Here is a 20,957-nt window from a genome sequence, read left to right on the forward strand (position 1 = left end):
TCCCTATGTGCAGTTGCAAACCGTAATCTGTCTTTTTTATGGAGGTTTTGGAGCAGTGGCTTCTTCCTTGCAGAGCGGCCTTTCAGGTTATGTAGATATACGACTCTTTTTACTGTGGATATAGATGCTAGACGTCGACCGATTAATCGGAATGGCCGATTACAAGTTTTCATAATCGGTATTTTTGGACACCGATCATGGCCGATTACATTGCACTCCACGGGGAGACTGCGTGGCAGGCTGACAACCTGTTATGCGAGAGCAAAAAAGAGCCAAGGTAAAGTGCATTAAATGTATCTTATTAAAAACAATCAATCTTAATATAATCACTAGTTAACTACACATGGTTGATGATATTACTAGTTTATCTAGCTTGTCCTGCGTTGCATATAATCGATGCGGTGCCTGTTAATTTATCATTGAATCACAGCCTACTTCACCAAATGGGTGATTTAACAAGCACATTCGCGAAAAAAGCACTGTCGTAACCATAAACATCAATGCCTTTCTTAAAATCAATACACAAGTATATATTTTTAAACCTGCATATTTAGTTAATATTGCCTGCTAACATGAATTTATTTTAAATAGGGAAATTGTGTCACTTCTCTTGCGTTCTGTGCAACAGAGTCGGGGTATATGCAGCATTTTGGGCCACCTGGCTCATTGCGAACTGTGTGAAGACCATTTCTTCCAAACAAAGACAGCCAACTTCACCAAACAGGGGATGATTTAACAAAAGCTCATTTGTGAAAAAACCACAATAGTCATATTATAACCACAACATAAAACTTCTTACATGGGAATATTGAAGACTCATGTTATAAAAGGAACCACCAGCTTTCATATGTTCTCATGTTCTGAGCAAGGAACTTAAACGTTAGCTTGTTTACATGGCACATATTGCACTTTTACTTTTTTCTCCAACACTTTGTTTTTGCATTATTTAAACCAAATTTAACATGTTTCATTATTTATTTATTTATGACTAAATTTATTTTATTGATGTATTATATTAAGTTCAAATAAAAGTGTTCATTGTTCATTCAATATTGTTGTAATTGTCATCTTTACAAATACATGTATAAAATTTGCCCATTAATCAGAATCAGCTTTTTTTGGTCGTCCAATAAATAGGTATCGGCATTGTAAAATCATAATCGGTCCACCTCTAATAGATACTTTTGTACCCGTTTCCTCCAGCATCTTCACAAGGTCCTTTGCTGTTGTTCTGTGATTGATCACTATGCTTGAAAATATGGAGAGTGGTACTCAGTAATGTGTTGTATTGGATTTGTCCCAAACATCACAGTTTGTATTCAGGACAAAATGTTAATTGCTTAGCCACATTTTCTGAAGTATTACTTTAGTGCCTTGTTGCAAACAGGATGCATGTTTTGGAATATTTGTATTCTGTACAGGCTTCCTTCTTTTCACGCTGTCAATTGGGTTAGCATTGTGGAGTAACTACAATGCTATCCATCATCAGATTTCTCCTAACACAGCCATTAAACTATTTTAAAGTCACCATTTGCATCATGGTGAAATTCCTGAGCGGTTTCCTTCCTCTCCGGCAACTGAGTTAGCAAGGATGCCTGTATCTTAGTGACTGGGTGTATTGATACACCACCCGAAGTGTAACTAATAACTTCACTATGGGAAGTTATTTAAAAAGGGATATTCAATGTCTGCTTTTTCAATTTTTATCCAAACCTCCCTGGTGTTTTGTTGTTTAATCATTGTTTGAAATTCACTGCTCAACTGAGGGACCTTATAGATAATTGCACTGTGTGGGGTGCAGAGATGAGGTAGTCATTCATAAATCATTTTAAAACAGAGTCCATGCACACAGAGTCCATGCAACTTATTGTGTGACATGTTAAGCACATTTTTACTCCTATTTAGGCTTGCCATAACAAAGGGGTTGAATACTTTTATTGACTCAAAACCCATTTGACATTATGGGGTATTTTGTGTAGGCCGGTGACCAAAAATAAATCTAAATTCAGGCTGTAACACAAAATGTGGAAAAAGTCAAAGGGTGTAGAACTTTCTGCAGTATCCCCTGACCCAGGGTTGGTTTTAGGACAGTGAAAGCTACTTTTGGTTGTCAGTTGCTGATGCTAGTGCTCACCAGTGCAGTCTAGTAGATGACTTCATAGACAGTGGCCTTCTTATCTCCAGAACCTGTAACTATGTACTTATCATCCACTGAGATGTCACAGCTTAGCACGGACGAAGACTCCTTCGACTAGAGTTAGATAGGAAAGAGAGCGAGAAAGATAGAGGGAAAGATTAGAGCAAGCTCAACACCCAGCCTTGATACAAGATAAATAAAAAACATGTTGGTAGGAAGGCCGTCGGAGTGGACAGGTGTGTGTGTGTACCTGGAATATACTGGCTCCGTACGGTGTCCTCCACGCATTCAGCAGGTTATCCTTCCCTGTGCTCACAAACCATTTTCCTGGGCAGGCAGAGAAATAGGAGACAGAGCTTTAGGAATCACATAGACATACAGTAGAGCTAGGACAGATACTACTGTGGATGCAGGGGCCAAATCCCAGAGAACCCAGAGTATAAATAAAATGAATTTAAAAAACAATCAAATCACATCACGTTAGGATTAGAGCTACTGTATATAAAGAGACAAGGAGAGAGCCAATTGCATTTCATTGACTCCTCACCTCCTTTCTCCTCTCCGCCTCCTCAAAACCCACTGGATGATAAAGTCAGAAGTCCCTCCCCTCTGACCTTCTCCTCCAATGGATTTTGAGGAGAGAGGACACGAGGAGTCAACTAAATACAAAATACAATGGAGATTCCCCAATGAAAACAGAATATAAGGCTGTCTACTAGGTCAACAAAAAAAGTTGAACTGAATACCTGTATTAAAACAGGTAGTAGTACAAATAATTAAACCCTTGAATGGGTAGGTGTCCAAACTTTTGACTGATACTGTACATCAAGTTACAGTACACAGCTAACAAAGACATAGTATACGTCCCAAATGGCCCCCAATGCTCTGTTGAGCATGGTCAAAAGTAGTGCACTACATAGGGAATAGGGTGCCATTTGAGACGCACCCATACACAAATCCTGAGCACGTCAGCCAGAGCTCTGGTGACATGGCCTTACCACAGGAAGCAAACTGAAGGGAAAGCACACAGCTCTCGTGGAGGTGGAGCTGGTACTTGTCTGGCTTGGTGACGTGGAGCACCTCCACATTACTACTCTCCATCCCCACCGCCAGCCACTCTCCCGTCGGACAGTACCCCAGAGAAAAGATCTGGAGAGGGGGCAAAGGGACAACATGGTCAGTGTGTGTGTGTTCATGTGCGTGAGAGATGGACAGATACATACAGTAGTACCCCAGAGAGAAGATTTACAGAAAGGGCAGGGGACAACCAGGGCCCGGTTTCCCAAAAGCATTGTTATTAACGTTGCACTTGAAAACGCTCGTAATTTAAACACCTGCCTCAGACCACTGGTAGAACAGCTAAGTGTGTCATTAGATGCTTTTTTTGCCCTCCCGTGTCACTTTATACAGAGAAGAACATAGAAACATATGATTTATCAATCTCCTTGTGACCGCCGATAACTTCCGAACAAAGTTCACAACAAATACAAAGTTACCAATGTGTTTGCAATTGATACAAACAAGCGATATAAATACGCTACAAATTAAAAATTAGATGACTGCATTAAAACATAAAACTGCAGGCTACAGGCCTATTTCAATCCAATTGAAATACATTTAACATTCAATCAATTGAGCTCCATTTCACTACTTGTAGTCTACTGTCTAATTTGTCTCAATACATTTAATGATGTGTAGCCTAACATGGTGAATTTGTACATTTTTATTGGGTAAACAGAATAAGGTGCCTCAATATTTGCAGCCTTATGTGGAAATCTCTATGAGCTGATCCCTCATCAGAATTGTGAAATAATTCTAATGTTAAGGAAAAATGTGAATGGAGAAAGCTGATCCGAGAGCAGCACTTCCTTTCTTTCAATCCTATCAGTATCGACATATACTCCAACTTAGCAACCAATCTCTCTGCGTGGTATTTGGGGGAAATGCATGTTGCATCTTCGGCCATTGTAGGAAAAATGTTCCATCGCTATTGGGAAACCGGTCTCTGATCAGTGTGTGTGTTCAGGGGCGTGAGAAAATCGACACACAGACAGACACAGCTGCCACATCAAACAATCCTGCCTTTCTCCCCTTCACAATTCACTCCTTAGGTGTTAAGCTAATATCATCCTGCTAGAGGGCTAAACGTGTTAAAAAATATATATATTTGCACCGAAAACAACCCAACACTGGTTACTTACAAGCCCTTAACCAACAATGCAGTTTCAGAAATAGAGTTAAGAAAATATTTACTAAATTAACTTAAGTAAAAAAAATATTTTAAAAATAAATCACAATAAAATAACAATGGAGGCTATATACAGGGAGTAGCGTCACAGAGTCAATGTGCGGAGGTACAGGATAGTCGAGGAAATTTATACATGTAGGTAGGGGTAAAGTGACTATGCATAGATAATAAACCACGAGTCGCAGCAGTGTAAAAACAAATGGGGGTGTCAATGTAATAGTCCAGGTGGCCATTTGATTAATGGTTCAGGAGTCTTATGGCTTGGGGGTAGAATCTGTTAAAGAAAAAAATCTTCATCCAGTTCGAGGCGAGTAATCGCTGTTCTGATATCCAGAAGCTCTTTTCGGTCATAAGAGACGGTAGCATCAACAAAATATGTAAAACAATGGGGGGGAAAAAACCCACAAAATAACACAAAACATCCCCTCCGGTGCTATTGTGTATTACACTATTGTGCTCCCTATTTTCACATCACAGATACATAGTGTATTACTCTGGATACGCCTATTGGACTAGCAGGCTGTAAAGAATACACTGTTGCGAGGAGAAAACGAGCAGCGACCAAATGGTATGAGATCATTCCTCAACAGTGATTTTAGATGCCGGGCTCCAAATGATGATTTTTCATTGGTAGCAACCGAAAATCAACAGAAAATAAGATTTTATAAATTGAGATTGAGATGAAGCCAATATTGGGCATTTTAACCAATCAGATCAGCTCTGATTGGTCAAAAGACCAATTAGTGGAAAAAATATCAGAATTGGCCTGTCTGTCTAAACGCAGCCTATGAATTCTAGCTATTTTGTGCCCTAGAAACTAATATGTAAACATGGAAATACATATGTTTATTATAAAAGCTAAAATGTATATACAAATACCGGTCATTGAAATTACAAAGTAATTTGTGGAATATTAGGTTTCTACATTGTATAAAAGCACTATTTTCCCATTGAGGTGTAGAACATTGAACATTTTACACTGTCGCTTTAAAAGACATGCCGAGATCATAAATGTAGGGGTCATAAATGTATTGCTATGATCATTGATGTCCTGAAGAAGCTATGCCTTTTCCTTTATCTGTGCCTCCAAATGTGTGGATATCCTGGTTAAGTAGGGCCCTATGATTTCCGATGTGGAATCGCGGAATTTGGTAATAAAATGGAATCAATTGTAAAACATGGAATATTGCAGAATTTTCCATAATTTGGCTGAAATTTAGTTTCATTTTTTTTTTAAAGTAGGTCTAATTATTGTAGTAACCTACCCCTTATGTCACCTCACAACTTGGCTGTCACTTTGAGAAACATGACGAAGAGGCTGTCAGAGGGCCAAGTCGACCCTAACCCCTAAATTCAGAGCAGAGCAATACCCAAAGGACTATTATGAGTAAGGCGATAAGCTGTTTTGCAAATTCTGTCAACATACTATTGATTGGACCCATAAAAATACATGCGATGGCCACTTAAAGCCCATGTGAAGAACAAGGAAAAGCACCGTGTTATCCAGAGCATGCCTCTTCAAACAACCATTACTAGTGCAAGCGCATCAGCAGATTCAAGACAATTTATTTACAAGAAAAGCTAAGAAAGCTACAGCCATTACTAGGGTAGAATTGCAAACAGGGAGGAGCGTTGCCCGAAAATGAGAGCAGCCTCCGTCAAACGCACCTGCCCAGTGTGTTCGACCAACATATGACTGCCGTTCTGCAAAAAGGACCATGGGAAGAAGTTTGTGGTGGTTGTTGACAAGACAACAGATGCAAGGGATTGCAGCATTCTAATCATTGGTGAGTTAACTTAGCCTATTAATATACCGTTGCAATAGCCTACATTTACATTCTGCAGTGTGAATTGTACGCATGGAAATTGTTATATTCCAAACGATGAGCTATCGTGGTGAAATACAGCGATGCATAATGTCAGCAGCGGTCTGCCTCCATCTAGCTAACTATCACAGTATCTATATTGTGTTTAGCTGAATTTAAATAACACTTAGTTTCACAATATTATTTTAGGTAAAAACATAATTCAAGTGTCTCCTTATCTTTCATTGTAGGTGTTGAAAACCAGTGCTTTCTGGTGGATGTCATTTTTGTGGACAGACCGACTCAAAGTTTTCCCAAGCTATACTAGCCTCCCTCCACAGCAACAATCTGAACCTGAATGATGCCTGGGCAGCGGTCACAGATAATGCCTTCTAATGCCTGAAGGCATTCAAGGAGGTTCTGAAAGGAACTCTGCCATGTCATCAATCTGGTGGGTGAGAAATGACAGCACTACAAATATTTATCTGAAGTTGCATCACTTGTGATATGGATGAGATCAGTCTTCTTCAAGAAGCCTGCCAGAAAGAGAAGATAGGTGAGCTTCCTCATTTTGAAGAGTTTGTGTAGGTCAAGGCTCCTGAAGCAGTGAGCTCCAGATTGAATAGCTGGTTTGAGATAGTGAAGTACCATGCAGTGCATGTTCATCTGTACAGAGAGTTTTTGGTGGCAAAAAAGTCATCCTCCCAAGCAGTCACAAACATCCTCAGCCAGCTGGAAACAGAGAAGGTTGCTGCATTGTTGCCTAGATTCTAGCATGACTTATTTTCCATTTATAATGAAACACTTAGTAGAACTCTGTATTGAAGCACTTTCCTTGATAAGAAAATAGTGCAAAAGTGTGTTGCATCATTACAAATGTACTGTTATATCTTATTAAATTGACTTTTTATTCAGTCGTATTATTAGACAATCTTGATGATAAAATTAACGTAAATCATAAAAAAATTCAGCTAGCCAATGAGGTAATAGGACTGAACAAAATGTCATCAAAATGGTTAATAACATCGACACACGAGTAGTTTTAGAACAGTCCACAACATGATTTATGAATGTAGAAGGTCCGGCGATCCACTATGTGTAGATAAAATGTCGTGGCGGTAATATAGGTTAGATCTCTTGACCTGGTAGGGCTAGAAGCAAGCCGTTTTCGCTGTAGTTATGGTGCAACCATGACGCTAACGAATTTGCACTCGCTTTACCCTTCAGGGCACTCAAAAACAACGGTACAGTGAAGCCTTATCATTACAACAATTATTATCTGGGATACTTTTATAATATATGCCATTTAGCAGACGCTTTTATCCAAAGCGACTTACAGTCATGTGTGCATACATTCTACGTATGGGTGGTCCCGGGGATCGAACCCACTACCCTGGCGTTACAAGCGCCATGCTCTACCAACTGAGCTACAGGACCCCTTATTTTATCATAGTCGCACTGAGCTCCTAAAATAAAACCCCTGGTCACACAGCAAAAATATTTGGTTGTACATTCGCCCCAAATTGATCGCACTTTAGAGCCCTTCCTGTGTGTTTGCGGGGTGTGTGTGAACATGTGGTTCAAGTCGTGCAGCTGGAGCGGTTGTGTCTTTCAGGGGTGTGTGTATGCGTGCATGTACCTGTGAGGTGAAGTCGTGCTGCTGCAGCTGGCGTCCCTCTCTTAGGTCCCAGGAGCGTACGGTGTTGTCCAGCCCCCCCGTCCACAGCTTGGTCCCATCGTTGGAGATGTCAATACAGCTGGCTCCGTCTGTGTGGCCCTGGAACTGTCTGCGATAAACACACACACACACACACACACACACACACAATTAACAGATGTTATCAAAAATACGTGGTCCTGTGTGGCTCAGTTGGTAGAGCACAGCAGTTGGTAGAGCACAGGTTCAATTCATATGGAGCCACCCATATGAAAATGTATGCACACATGACTGACCATTAGGGGGATGAAACAATATCTGACACTGGACCAGTGGTTAGAGGCTACACATTTCTACCTGCTACTTATTGGCAATGTATTCTCCCATTTGGTCCTTACCTGACCAGGGTCTGGTTGTGCAGGTCCCAGACGGCGATGTTCCCATCGCTGCAGCAGGAGAAGCACACCTTGGAGTCAGGGGAGATGGCCAGGGCATAGCAGGCCGGGGCTGAGGAGGTCAGCTCTGCCTTGATGCGTGGAGTGGGCGTGGCTAGGTCCCAGATTGACAGTGTGCTGGCCTCGCCCCCCCACGATGAGCGTCCGGCCATCGGGGAGCAGCCGGCACGAGCGGATATAGTTGTCTCGGTTCTGACAAGCGCGTGCAAAGTTATTTTTTGTCTCTAATACACAAACTATGCACACAAAGTGGTACACAAAGTGGTACAGAACCAGTCAAAAGTTTGGACACCTACTCATTCAAGGGTTTTTCTTTATTTTTACTATTTTCTACATTGTAGAATAATAGTGAAGACATCCAAACTATGAAATAACACATATGGAATCATGTAGTAACCAAAAAAAAAAGTGTTAAACAAATCAAAATATATTTTATATTTAAGATTCTTCAAAGTATCCACCCTTTGCCTTGACAGCTTTACACATTCTTGGCATGCTCTCAACAAACTTCACCTGGAATGCTTTTCCAACAGTCTTGAAGGAGTTCCTACATATGCTGAGCACTTGGGGTCTGCTTTTCTTCACTCTGCGGTCCATCTCATCCCAAACCATCTCAATTGGGTTGAGGTCAGGTGATTTTGGAGGCAGGTCATCAGATCCATCACTCTCCTCCTTGGTCAAATAGCCCTTACACAGCCTGGAGGTCTGTTGGGTCATTGTCCTGTTGAAAAACAAAATGATAGCCCCACTAAGAGCAAACCACATGGGATGGCGTATCGCTGCAGAATGCTGAGGTAGCCATGCTGGTTAAGTGTGCTTTGAATTTTAAAATAAACCACCAACAGTTTCACCAGCAAAGCACACCAACACCTCCTCCTCCATGCTTCACGGTGGGAACCACACATGCAGAGATCATCCGTTCACCTACTCTGCGTCTCACAAAGACACGGCGGTTCAAACCAAAAATCTCAATTTTGAACTCATCAGACCAAAGGACAGATTTCCACCGGTCTAATGTCCATTGCTTGTTTCTCTTGGCCCAAGCAAGCCTCTTCTTCTTATCGGTGTCCTTTAGTAATGGTTTCTTTGCAGCAATTCGACCATGAAGGCCTGATTCACACAGTCTATTCTGAACAGTTGATGTTGAGATGCGTTTGTTACTTGAACTCTGTGAAGCATTTATTTGGGCTCCAATTTCTGAGACTGGTAACTCTAATGAACTTATCCTCTGCAGCGGAGGTAACTCTGGGTCTTCCTTTCCTGTGGGAGGTCCTCGTGAGAGACAGTTACATCATAGCGCTCGATGGTTTTTGCGACTGCACAAAGAAACTTTCAAAATCCGTCATTTTCTGCATTGACTGACCATCTCTTAGAGTAACGGACTGTACTTTCTCTTTGCTTATTTGAGCTGTTCTTGCCATATGGACTTGGTCTTTTACCAAATAGGGCTCTCTTCTGTATACCGCCCCTACCATGTCACAACACAGCTGATTTGCTCAAATGCATTAAGGAGGAAAGAAATTCCATAAATTAACTTACCAAGGCACACCTGTTAATTGAAATGTATTCCGGGTGACTAATGTACCTCATGAAGCTGGCTGAGAGAATGCCAATATATATTTTGATTTGTTTAACACTTTTTTGGTTACTTCATGATTCCATATGTGTTATTTCATAGTTTTGATGTCTTAACTATTATTCCACAATGTAGAAAATAGTAAAAATAAAGAAAAAGTAGGTTTGTCCAAACTTGACTGGTACTGTAGGTGTATATTTAAAGCATGTGCCCTGCCCACAAACACACATCCTGTGATGTTGGTTGAAGAACAATGCTACTGAATACATGCTTTAACTGTGCGATTTTGGATAACAGTGTGTATATTAGGTCTAGCACTCACCAGGCAGTCCAGTTGGGACACAGGACTCTTGTTGCCAGGATGACTGATGTCCCAGACCTTGACGCAGCCCTTGCCGCCTGTGTAGACATGGCGCGTGGGGTTGCTGATGGTGACAGCACAGACCACCTCACCATGGTTCAGTGTGTTGATCTGGCGTGCATGGCGCGGGATGCCAGGGCCCACCAGGGCATCTGGAGGGAACGGTACCGGCTGCATCTGTCCATCGGCGCTAACATGGAAGGAGTAGGCTCTGAGAGGAGACGGTTTAGTAAGAGGGGGAAAGGTGGAATTGAGGGGATATTTGTCTTGCTACTACAGAGAACATAGTGCTAAAAGACACTCTCCTACAGTTTATATACGGAACACACGCAACTCACGGTTTGCCTCCAGGGATGCCTGATAAGCTTGGGGTCATTCCAGGGACTCTCATGTGAGGATGAGGGTCAAAGCCGGCCTGAGGGAGAACACACAGAGGGATGATGAGTACACACAGAGTGATGATGAGGAGTACATACTCAAACAGCCACGGGCACACACACACACACACACACACCAGAGAAATGAGATCAGTAGATACAGCAACGGATCCTACATAAACATACCAACATTTAGCCGTTTTAGACACGCAATGATCGCACAATATGGAATAAGAGACACACTAGCACACACACCCACCATAGGGGAGCGTCCGTAGGCAGCCACAGCGGCAGCCGCCGCAGCGCTCATCTGAGGGGACATGTTGTGGAGGCCGGCGTAGCCTGTGCCAGCACTTGCCAGCTCCCCATTCATGGCGGCATGAGGCAGCATGCCAAACGGCCCGGGGTACGGCCCTGACACGGCCAGCGGAGTCCGCAGACCAGCAGCTAGGGAGTAGACAAGAGCTGTTTTCACATGGGTTTAATGTATCTGCAGTGCAGTCAGTGTGCGGCATATTCATAACCATATGACACAAAACGCATCATAAAGGCAAGTTTGAACCTTTTTTTAAATTTTTTAACCTATATTTTACTAGGCAAGTCAGTTAAGAACAAATTCTTATTTTCAATGACGGCCTAGGAACAGTGGGTTAACTGCCTGTTCAGGGGCAGAACGACAGATTTGTACCTTGTCAGCTCAGGGATTTGAACTTGCAACCTTTCGGTTACTAGTCCAACAATCTAACCACTAGGCTACCCTGCCGCCCCTGAACTCTTTACTGGAAGTGCTCCATATTCAAAACTTGACTGCTGACATGCAAAACATTTTTGGGAAATTATTAACAGTGGACTACTGAACAAAATATTAAATATAGTTTGAGTGTAGTATGCCTTTAATTAAACTAAACAAATGCATATTAGTAGGTAGCCTGTACTATAGGCTGTTGGTATGGTATGTTTGGTATGGTATGGTATGTTTGGAAAAGGTACTGAGGTAAATTAAAATGGGGTGAAGTTTCTCTTACTAGGTGGGTGAGGTAGCTCCATGGAGGGGGGCTTGGATAGGCTGGGGCGGAGAGTGGGTGTGGCACTGGGTCCGGGTGTGGAGTCTCCTCGGTGAGTGGGAGTGCTCGACTTCGGTTGAGGCGTACCCGGCTTGTCACGCTGCCATGGAAACATATAGGCTGTCATTACCCAGATATCACACCATTAAAGAGAGAGAAATCAAGGGATGGATTGAGAAAGGTGGTAAGAGATAAGATATTCCACCACTCTTTAGAGGGAAATGGGAAGGTCCATTAAAAAGTGTGTGTTTCTGTGACCCAGCATTAAAGACTTCTTCAGACAGCGAAAAGTATTAGTGTATGGAGAGCTTTGGCTACACACACCATTCCCATCTCTTTGGACTTGAGGGAGGAGGAGCTTGCAGAGGAGGCTGTGGAGGCAGGGCTACAGGATGGGTCCTTCTTCAGGAGGCGTGTCTTGTCCAATCCGTTCTCTCTGGGGGAGGGCAGGGGCGTACCATGAGGGGAGGCAGGATCCTGTAGAGGGGGGGATCATACACACACACACACTGACTCACACTCAGCACCCTACTTCCCCTGATGTGAAATTATAATATGCGTCCCAAATGGCACTCTATTTCTTATATAGTGTACTACTTTTGACCAGGAACCATATGGCATCCAGAGTTTCTTTGAGCCATATAGCGAGGCCTGATTCAGAGGGGTTGGGTTAAATCTGGAAGACACATTTCAGTTGAATGCATTCAGGTATGCAACTGACTAGGTATCCTCCTTTTCCTTTCCCTAAAAGACCGGCATGTATATGTTAGAAAGAGTTACATGATGCCCAAAGGACAACCACCCGAGTCACGGCCTGCTCACCCCGATATCATCCAGAAGGTGAGGTCAGTACAGGTGCATCAAAGATGGGACAGAGAGACTGAAAAGCAGCTTCTATCTCAAGGCCATCAGACAGCATAGCCATCAATAACCAGCCTCCACCTGGTTACTCAACTCTGCACTTTAAGAGGCTGCTGCCCTATGTATAGTGGGGCAAAAACGTATTTAGTCAGTCACCAATTGTGCAAGTTCTCCCACTTAAGATGAGAGGCCTGTAATTTTCAACATAGGTACACTTCATATCAAACATCTCCAATCGAAAATCAAATCAAGAGTCTGCTTTCTATTCTGCAACAAAGCCTCCTTCACTCACGCCGCCAAGCTTACCCTAGTAAAACTGACTATCCTACCGATCCTCGACTTCGGCGATGTCATCTACAAAATTGCTTCCAACACTACTCAGCAAACTGGATGCAGTTTATCACAGTGCCATCCGTTTTGTCACTAAAGCACCTTATACTACCCACCACTGCGACTTGTATGCTCTAGTCGGCTGGCCCTCGCTACATATTCGTCGCCAGACCCACTGGCTCCAGGTCATCTACAAGTCCATGCTAGGTAAAGCTCTGCCTCATCTCAGTTCACTGGTCACGATGGCAACACCCATCCGTAGCACGCGCTCCAGCAGGTGTATCTCACTGATCATCCCTAAAGCCAACACCTCATTTGGCCGTCTTTCGTTCCAGTACTCTGCTGCCTGTGACTGGAACGAATTGCAAAAATCGCTGAAGTTGGAGACTTTTATCTCCCTCACCAACTTCAAACATCAGCTATCTGAGCAGCTAACCGATCGCTGCAGCTGTACATAGTCTATTGGTAAATAGCCCATCCATTTTCACCTACCTCATCCCCACACTGTTTTTATTTATTTACTTTTCTGCTCTTTTGCACACCAATATCTCTACGTGTACATGACCATCTGATCATTTATCACTCCAGTGTTAATCTGCAAAATTGTAATTATTCGCCTCCCTCCTCATGCCTTTTGCACACATTGTATAGACTCCCCTTTTTTCCTACTGTGTTACTGACTTGTTAATGGTTTACTCCATGTGTAACTCTGTGTTGTCTGTTCACACTGCTATGCTTTATCTTGGCCAGGTCGCAGTTGCAAATGAGAACTTGTTCTCAACTAGCCTACCTGGTTAAATAAAGGTGAAATAAAAATAAATTAACAAATTAAAAAAACTTCAACCATGACAGACTAAATTACTAAAAGAAATCCAGAAAATCACATTGTATGATTTTTAATGAATTTATTTGCTAGTTATGGTGGAAAATAAGTATCTGGTCAATTTCATTATATCACAACGGTTTGATTTGTCTTATCTTAGCAAATTCTTCTCAGCTGGTCCTTCTGTAGCTCAGTTGGTAGAGCATGGCGCTTGTAACGCCAGGGTAGTGGGTTCGATCCCCGGGACCACCCATACGTAGAATGTATGCACACATGACTGTAAGTCGCTTTGGATAAAAGCGTCTGCTAAATGGCATATATTATTATTATTATTATTATTATTATTATTATATATATTATTATTATATTACATAGCCGTCTTTGTATCAAAGATAATTGCGTAATTATCGTATTTCGCCGTCCTAACGTAGTCTTCACTAGCCAGCTAGCTAACGTCCACTGATTAGCTGCACTGGAGAAACTATCACACTCAACTGAACGACTTGATTAGTTTAGTGTTAGCTAGCTACATAGCTGTCTTTGCTGTCTTCGTATCATCGTATCCAAGATAATTGTGTTGTTTAGGTTTAGAGTGTGTAGTCTTAGAGTGATTATCTTAATTTACCGAGGTTAGCTAGCCAGCTATTTGTCGTCCTTAACGTAGGTGACTCTGCTAGCTAGCCAACAGCTAGCCAACGCTAGCCAACGTCTTCTGTATAGAACTCAACTACCCGGTCGCACTCACAGGTAGTATCACATTTTCACTTCATTTCATTACAGTACAACGGTTTGATTTGTTTGATCGTAGCTAGCTACTTAGCTAGCTACATAGCCGTCTTTGTATCAAAGATAATTGTGTAGTCTAGAGCGATTTTCTAGGTTCGCTAGCCATCTATTGTCGTTCTTTTAACGCAAGTCGTAACGTAAACAACACTGCTAGCTAGCCTGCTAGCCCCGAATAGCAACACTGCAGAAACTATTACACTCAACGGAACGACTTGATTAGTGTAGTGTCAACAACGCACCCACTGCCAGCTGGCCTACTTCAGCAGTACTGTATCATTTTAATCATTTTAGTCAATAAGATTCTTGCTACGTAGCTTAACTTTCTGAACATTCGAGACGTGTAGTCCACTTGTCATTCAATCTCCTTTGCATTAGCGTAGCCTCTTCTGTAGCCTGTCAACTATGTGTCTGTTTATCCCTGTTCTCTCCTCTCTGCACAGACCATACAAACGCTCCTCACCGCGTGGCCGCGGCCACCCTACTCTGGTGGTCCCAGCGCGCACGACCCACGTGGAGTTCCAGGTCTCCGGTAGCCTCTGGAACTGCCAATCTGCGGTCAACAAGGCAGAGTTCATCTCAGCCTATGCCTCCCTCCAGTCCCTCGACTTCTTGGCACTGACGGAAACATGGATCACCACAGACAACACTGCTACTCCTACTGCTCTCTCTTCGTCCGCCCACGTGTTCTCGCACACCCCGAGAGCGTCTGGTCAGCGGGGTGGTGGCACCGGGATCCTCATCTCTCCCAAGTGGTCATTCTCTCTTTCTCCCCTTACCCATCTGTCTATCGCCTCCTTTGAATTCCATGCTGTCACAGTTACTAGCCCTTTCAAGCTTAACATCCTTATCATTTATCGCCCTCCAGGTTCCCTCGGAGAGTTCATCAATGAGCTTGATGCCTTGATAAGCTCCTTTCCTGAGGACGGCTCACCTCTCACAGTTCTGGGCGACTTTAACCTCCCCACGTCTACCTTTGACTCTTTCCTCTCTGCCTCCTTCTTTCCACTCCTCTCCTCTTTTGACCTCACCCTCTCACCTTCCCCCTACTCACAAGGCAGGCAATACGCTCGACCTCATCTTTACTAGATGCTGTTCTTCCACTAACCTCATTGCAACTCCCCTCCAAGTCTCCGACCACTGCCTTGTATCCTTTTCCCTCTCACTCTCATCCAACACCTCCCACACTGCCCCTACTCGGATGGTATCGCGCCGTCCCAACCTTCGCTCTCTCTCCCCCGCTACTCTCTCCTCTTCCATCCTATCATCTCTTCCCTCCGCTCAAACCTTCTCCCACCTATCTCCCGATTCTGCCTCCTCAACCCTCCTCTCCTCCCTCTCTGCATCCCTTGACTCTCTATGTCCCCTATCCTCCAGGCCGGCTCGGTCCTCCCTCCCGCTCAGTGGCTCGATGACTCATTGCGAGCTCACAGAACAGGGCTCCGGGCAGCCGAGCGGAAATGGAGGAAAACTCGCCTCCCTGCGGACCTGGCATCCTTTCACTCCCTCCTCTCTACATTTTCCTCCTCTGTCTCTGCTGCTAAAGCCACTTTCTACCACGCTAAATTCCAAGCATCTGCCTCTAACCCTAGGAAGCTCTTTGCCACCTTCTCCTCCCTCCTGAATCCTCCGCCCCCTCCCCCCCTCCTCCCTCTCTGCAGATGACTTCGTCAACCATTTTGAAAAGAAGGTCGACGACATCCGATCCTCGTTTGCTAAGTCAAACGACACCGCTGGTTCTGCTCACACTGCCCTACCCTGTGCTCTGACCTCTTTCTCCCCTCTCTCTCCAGATGAAATCTCGCGTCTTGTGACGGCCGGCCGCCCAACAACCTGCCCGCTTGACCCTATCCCCTCCTTCTCCAGACCATTTCCGGAGACCTTCTCCCTTACCTCACCTCGCTCATCAACTCATCCCTGACCGTTGGCTACGTCCCTTCCGTCTTCAAGAGAGCGAGAGTTGCACCCCTTCTGAAAAAACCTACACTCGATCCCTCCGATGTCAACAATTACAGACCAGTATCCCTTCTTTCTTTTCTCTCCAAAACTCTTGAACGTGCCGTCCTTGGCCAGCTCTCCCGCTATCTCTCTCTGAATGACCTTCTTGATCCAAATCAGTCAGGTTTCAAGACTAGTCATTCAACTGAGACTGCTCTCCTCTGTATCACGGAGGCGCTCCGCACTGCTAAAGCTAACTCTCTCTCCTCTGCTCTCATCCTTCTAGATCTATCGGCTGCCTTCGATACTGTGAACCATCAGATCCTCCTCTCCACCCTCTCCGAGTTGGGCATCTCCGGCGCGGCCCACGCTTGGATTGCGTCCTACCTGACAGGTCGCTCCTACCAGGTGGCGTGGCGAGAATCTGTCTCCTCACCACGCGCTCTCACCACTGGTGTCCCCCAGGGCTCTGTTCTTGGCCCTCTCCTATTCTCGCTATACACCAAGTCACTTGGCTCTGTCATAACCTCACATGGTCTCTCTTATCATTGCTATGCAGACGACACACAATTAATCTTCTCCTTTCCCCCTTCTGATGACCAGGTGGCGAATCGCATCTCTGCATGTCTGGCAGACATATCAGTGTGGATGACGGATCACCACCTCAAGCTGAACCTCGGCAAGACGGAGCTGCTCTTCCTCCCGGGGAAGGACTGCCCGTTCCATGATCTCGCCATCACGGTTGACAACTCCATTGTGTCCTCCTCCCAGAGCGCCAAGAACCTTGGCGTGATCCTGGACAACACCCTGTCGTTCTCAACTAACATCAAGGCGGTGGCCCGTTCCTGTAGGTTCATGCTCTACAACATCCGCAGAGTACGACCCTGCCTCACACAGGAAGCGGCGCAGGTCCTAATCCAAGCACTTGTCATCTCCCGTCTGGATTACTGCAACTCGCTGTTGGCTGGGCTCCCTGCCTGTGCCATTAAACCCCTTCAACTCATCCAGAACGCCGCAGCCCGTCTGGTGTTCAACCTTCCCAAGTTCTCTCACGTCACCCCGCTCCTCCGTTCTCTCCACTGGCTTCCAGTTGAAGCTCGCATCCGCTACAAGACCATGGTGCTTGCCTACGGAGCTGTGAGGGGAACGGCACCTCAGTACCTCCAGGCTCTGATCAGGCCCTACACCCAAACAAGGGCACTGCGTTCATCCACCTCTGGCCTGCTCGCCTCCCTACCACTGAGGAAGTACAGCTCCCGCTCAGCCCAGTCAAAACTGTTCGCTGCCCTGGCCCCCCAATGGTGGAACAAACTCCCTCACGACGCCAGGACAGCGGAGTCAATCACCACCTTCCGGAGACACCTGAAACCCCACCTCTTTAAGGAATACCTAGGATAGGTTAAGTAATCCCTCTCACCCCACCCCCCTAAGTTTTAGATGCACTATTGTTAAGTGACTGTCCCACTGGATGTCATAAGGTGAATGCACCAATTTGTAAGTCGCTCTGGATAAGAGCGTCTGCTAAATGACTTAAATGTAAATGTAAATGTAAACAAAAGTTTCTCAATACTTTGTTATATACCCTTTGTTGGCAATGACAGAGGTCAAACGTTTTCTGTAAGTCTTCACAAGGTTTTCACACACTGTTGCTGGTATTTTGGCCCATTCCTCTATGCAGATCTTCTCTAAACTCCTCTAGAGTTTTGGGGCTGTTGCTGGGCAACACAGACTTTTAACTCCCTCCAAAGATTTTCTATGGGGTTGAGATCTGTAGACTGGCTACGCCACTCCAGGACCTTGAAATGCTTCTTACGAAGCCACTCCGTTGCCCGGGCGGTGTGTTTGGGATCATTGTCATGCTGAAAGACCCAGCCACGTTTCATCTTCAATGCCCTTGCTGATGGAAGGAGGTTTTCACTCAATCTCACGATACATGGCCCCATTCATTCGTGCTTCTACACCTGCATTGCTTGCAGTTTGGGGTTTTAGGCTGGGTTTCTGTACAGCACTTTGAGATATCAGCTGATGTATGAAGGGCTATATAAATAAATTTGATTTTTATTTTGATTTGATGATTCTTTCCTTTACACAGATCAGTCGTCCTGGTCACTTTGCAGAAAAACAGCCCTAAAGCATGATGCTTCCACCCCCATGCTTCACAGTAGGTATGGTGTTCTTTGGATGCAACTCAGCATTCTTTGTCCTCCAAACATGACAAGTTGAGTTACCAAAAAGTTATATTTTGGTTTCATCTGACCATATGACATTCTCCCAATCTTCTTCTGGATCATCCAAATGCTCTCTAGCAAACTTCGGACGGGCCTGGACATGTACTGGCTTAAGCAGGGGAACACGTCTGGCAATGCAGAATTTGAGTCCCTGGCGGCATAGTGTGTTACTGATGGTAGGCTTTGTTACTTTGGTCCCAGCTCTCTGCAGGTCATTCACTAGGTCCCCCCGTGTGTTTCTGGGATTTTTGCTCACCATTCTTGTGATCATTTTGACCCCACGGGGTGAGATCTTGCGTGGAGCCCCAGATCGAGGGAGATTATCAGTGGTCTTGTATGTCTTCCATTTCCTAATAATTGCTCCCACAGTTGATTTCTTCAAACCAAGCTGCTTACCTATTGCAGATTCAGTCTTCCCAGCCTGGTGCAGGTCTACAATTTTGTTTCTGGTGTCCTTTCACAGCTCTTTGGTCTTGGCCATAGTGGAGTTTGGAGTGTGACTGTTTGAGGTTGTGGACAGGTGTCTTTTATACTGATAACTAGTTCAAACAGGTGCCATTAATACAGGTAACGAGTGGAGGACAGAGGAGCCTCTTAAAGAAGAAGTTACAGGTCTGTGAGAGCCAGAAATCTTGCTTGTTTGTAGGTGACCAAATACTTATTTTCCACCATAATTTGCAAATACATTCATTAAAAAATCCTACAATGTGATTTTCTGGATTTCTTTCTCATTTTGTCTGACATAGTTGAAGTGTACCTATGATGAAAATTACAGGCCTCATCTTTTTAAGTGGGACTTGCACAATTGGTGCGTGACTAAATACTTTTTTGCCCCACTGTACATAGACATGGAATCAGTGGTCACTTTAATAATAGAACACTGGTCACTTTAATAATTTTTACATAACGTTTTACTCATTTCATATGTATATATTGTAATGGAGGGGTATTGACTAAAATACAGTACCCCTCCGACATTGCTCGTCCTAATATTAATATATTTCTTAATTCCATTCTTTTACTTTGAGATGTGTGTATTGTTAGATACCACTGCACTGTTGGAGCTAGGAACATAAGCATTTCACTACACCTGCAACAACATCTGCTAAATACATGACAAATACAAATTTATTTGACACACACGTACCTCATTGGAGACATCCACCACCAGATTGTCTTCACTCTTCTCTCCATCACTATCCTGTGGGGACAAAAGGTTTGTCAATGTCATTCACCGTTCACACACACAGTTATCAACCTCACTGCTGCTGCTTACATAATGACTAGAGTCCTTGTCCTCTACTTTCCTCTTCTTGGTGTCGTTGGGGAATTCAGGTCCGTTGCGTCGCTTGTCTGAGTTCCTCAAACTGTCAGCAACCAGCAGGGTATTACTCTGCCAAAGACAGGAAGAGAGGATGAGAAGAATGGGTAAGGTGGAAAGAAATAAGGAAATAGCAGATACAGTGGGGAGAACAAGTATTTGATAACCTGCAAAATCGGCAGTGTTTCCTACTTACAATGCATGAGGTCTGTTATTTCTTTTAATCATAGGTACACTTCAACTGTGATAGATGGAATCTAAAACAAAAATCCAGAAAATCAGATTGTATGATTTTTAAGTAATTAATTGGCATTTTATTGCATGACATAAGTATTTGATACATCAGAAAAGCAGAACTTAATATTTGAAACAGAAACCTGTGTTTGTAATACAGAGATCATACGTTTCCTGTAGTTCTTTACCAGGTTTGCACACCCTGCAGCAGGGATTTTGGCCCACTCCTCCATACAGACCTTCTCCAGATCCTTCAGGTTTCGGGGCTGTCGCTGGGCAATATGGACTTTCAGCTCCCTCCAAAGATTGTCTATTGGGATTGAACTTCTTCCATTTTCTAATAATTGCGCCAACAGTTGTTGCCTTCTCACCAAGCTGCTTGCCTATTGTCCTGTAGCCCATCCCAGCCTTGTGCAGGTCTACAATTTTATCCCTGATGTCCTTACTCAGCTCTCTGGTCTTGGCCATTGTGGAGAGGTTGGAGTCTTTGAGTATGTGGACAGGTGTCTTTTATACAGGTAATGAGTTCCAACAGGTGCAGTTAATACAGGTAATGAGTGGAGAACAGGGGAGCTCTTAAAGAAAAACTAACAGGTCTGTGAGAGCCAGAATTCTTACTGGTTGGTAGATGATCAAATACTTATGTCATGCAATAAAATGCTAATTAATTACTTAAAAATCATACGATGTGATTTTCTGGATTTTTGTTTTAGATTCAGTCTCTCACAGTTGAAGTGTACCTATGATTAAAAGAATTAC

The 20,957-nt window shown here is 44.0% G+C and overlaps 1 pseudogene across 1 annotated transcript in view; it reads right to left on the reverse strand.

Annotated features, from left to right (window-relative positions):
• Nucleotides 1–946: 946 nt before the first annotated feature.
• The window catches only part of LOC124035968, a 55,078-nt pseudogene continuing 35,067 nt past the window's right edge, over nucleotides 947–20,957 (reverse strand). The window contains exons 9-20 of the transcript XR_006838821.1: nucleotides 19,920–20,036; nucleotides 19,791–19,844; nucleotides 12,005–12,157; nucleotides 11,642–11,780; nucleotides 10,876–11,063; nucleotides 10,578–10,654; nucleotides 10,201–10,450; nucleotides 8,246–8,494; nucleotides 7,830–7,977; nucleotides 3,136–3,286; nucleotides 2,388–2,464; nucleotides 947–2,251 (exon numbers count right to left, since the gene is read on the reverse strand). The product of XR_006838821.1 is annotated as a transducin-like enhancer protein 1 (transcript). The remainder of the gene's footprint in view (nucleotides 2,252–2,387; nucleotides 2,465–3,135; nucleotides 3,287–7,829; nucleotides 7,978–8,245; nucleotides 8,495–10,200; nucleotides 10,451–10,577; nucleotides 10,655–10,875; nucleotides 11,064–11,641; nucleotides 11,781–12,004; nucleotides 12,158–19,790; nucleotides 19,845–19,919; nucleotides 20,037–20,957) is intronic.

Source organism: Oncorhynchus gorbuscha, linkage group LG05, assembly GCF_021184085.1.
Source record: "Oncorhynchus gorbuscha isolate QuinsamMale2020 ecotype Even-year linkage group LG05, OgorEven_v1.0, whole genome shotgun sequence".
Taxonomy (NCBI): domain Eukaryota; kingdom Metazoa; phylum Chordata; class Actinopteri; order Salmoniformes; family Salmonidae; genus Oncorhynchus; species Oncorhynchus gorbuscha.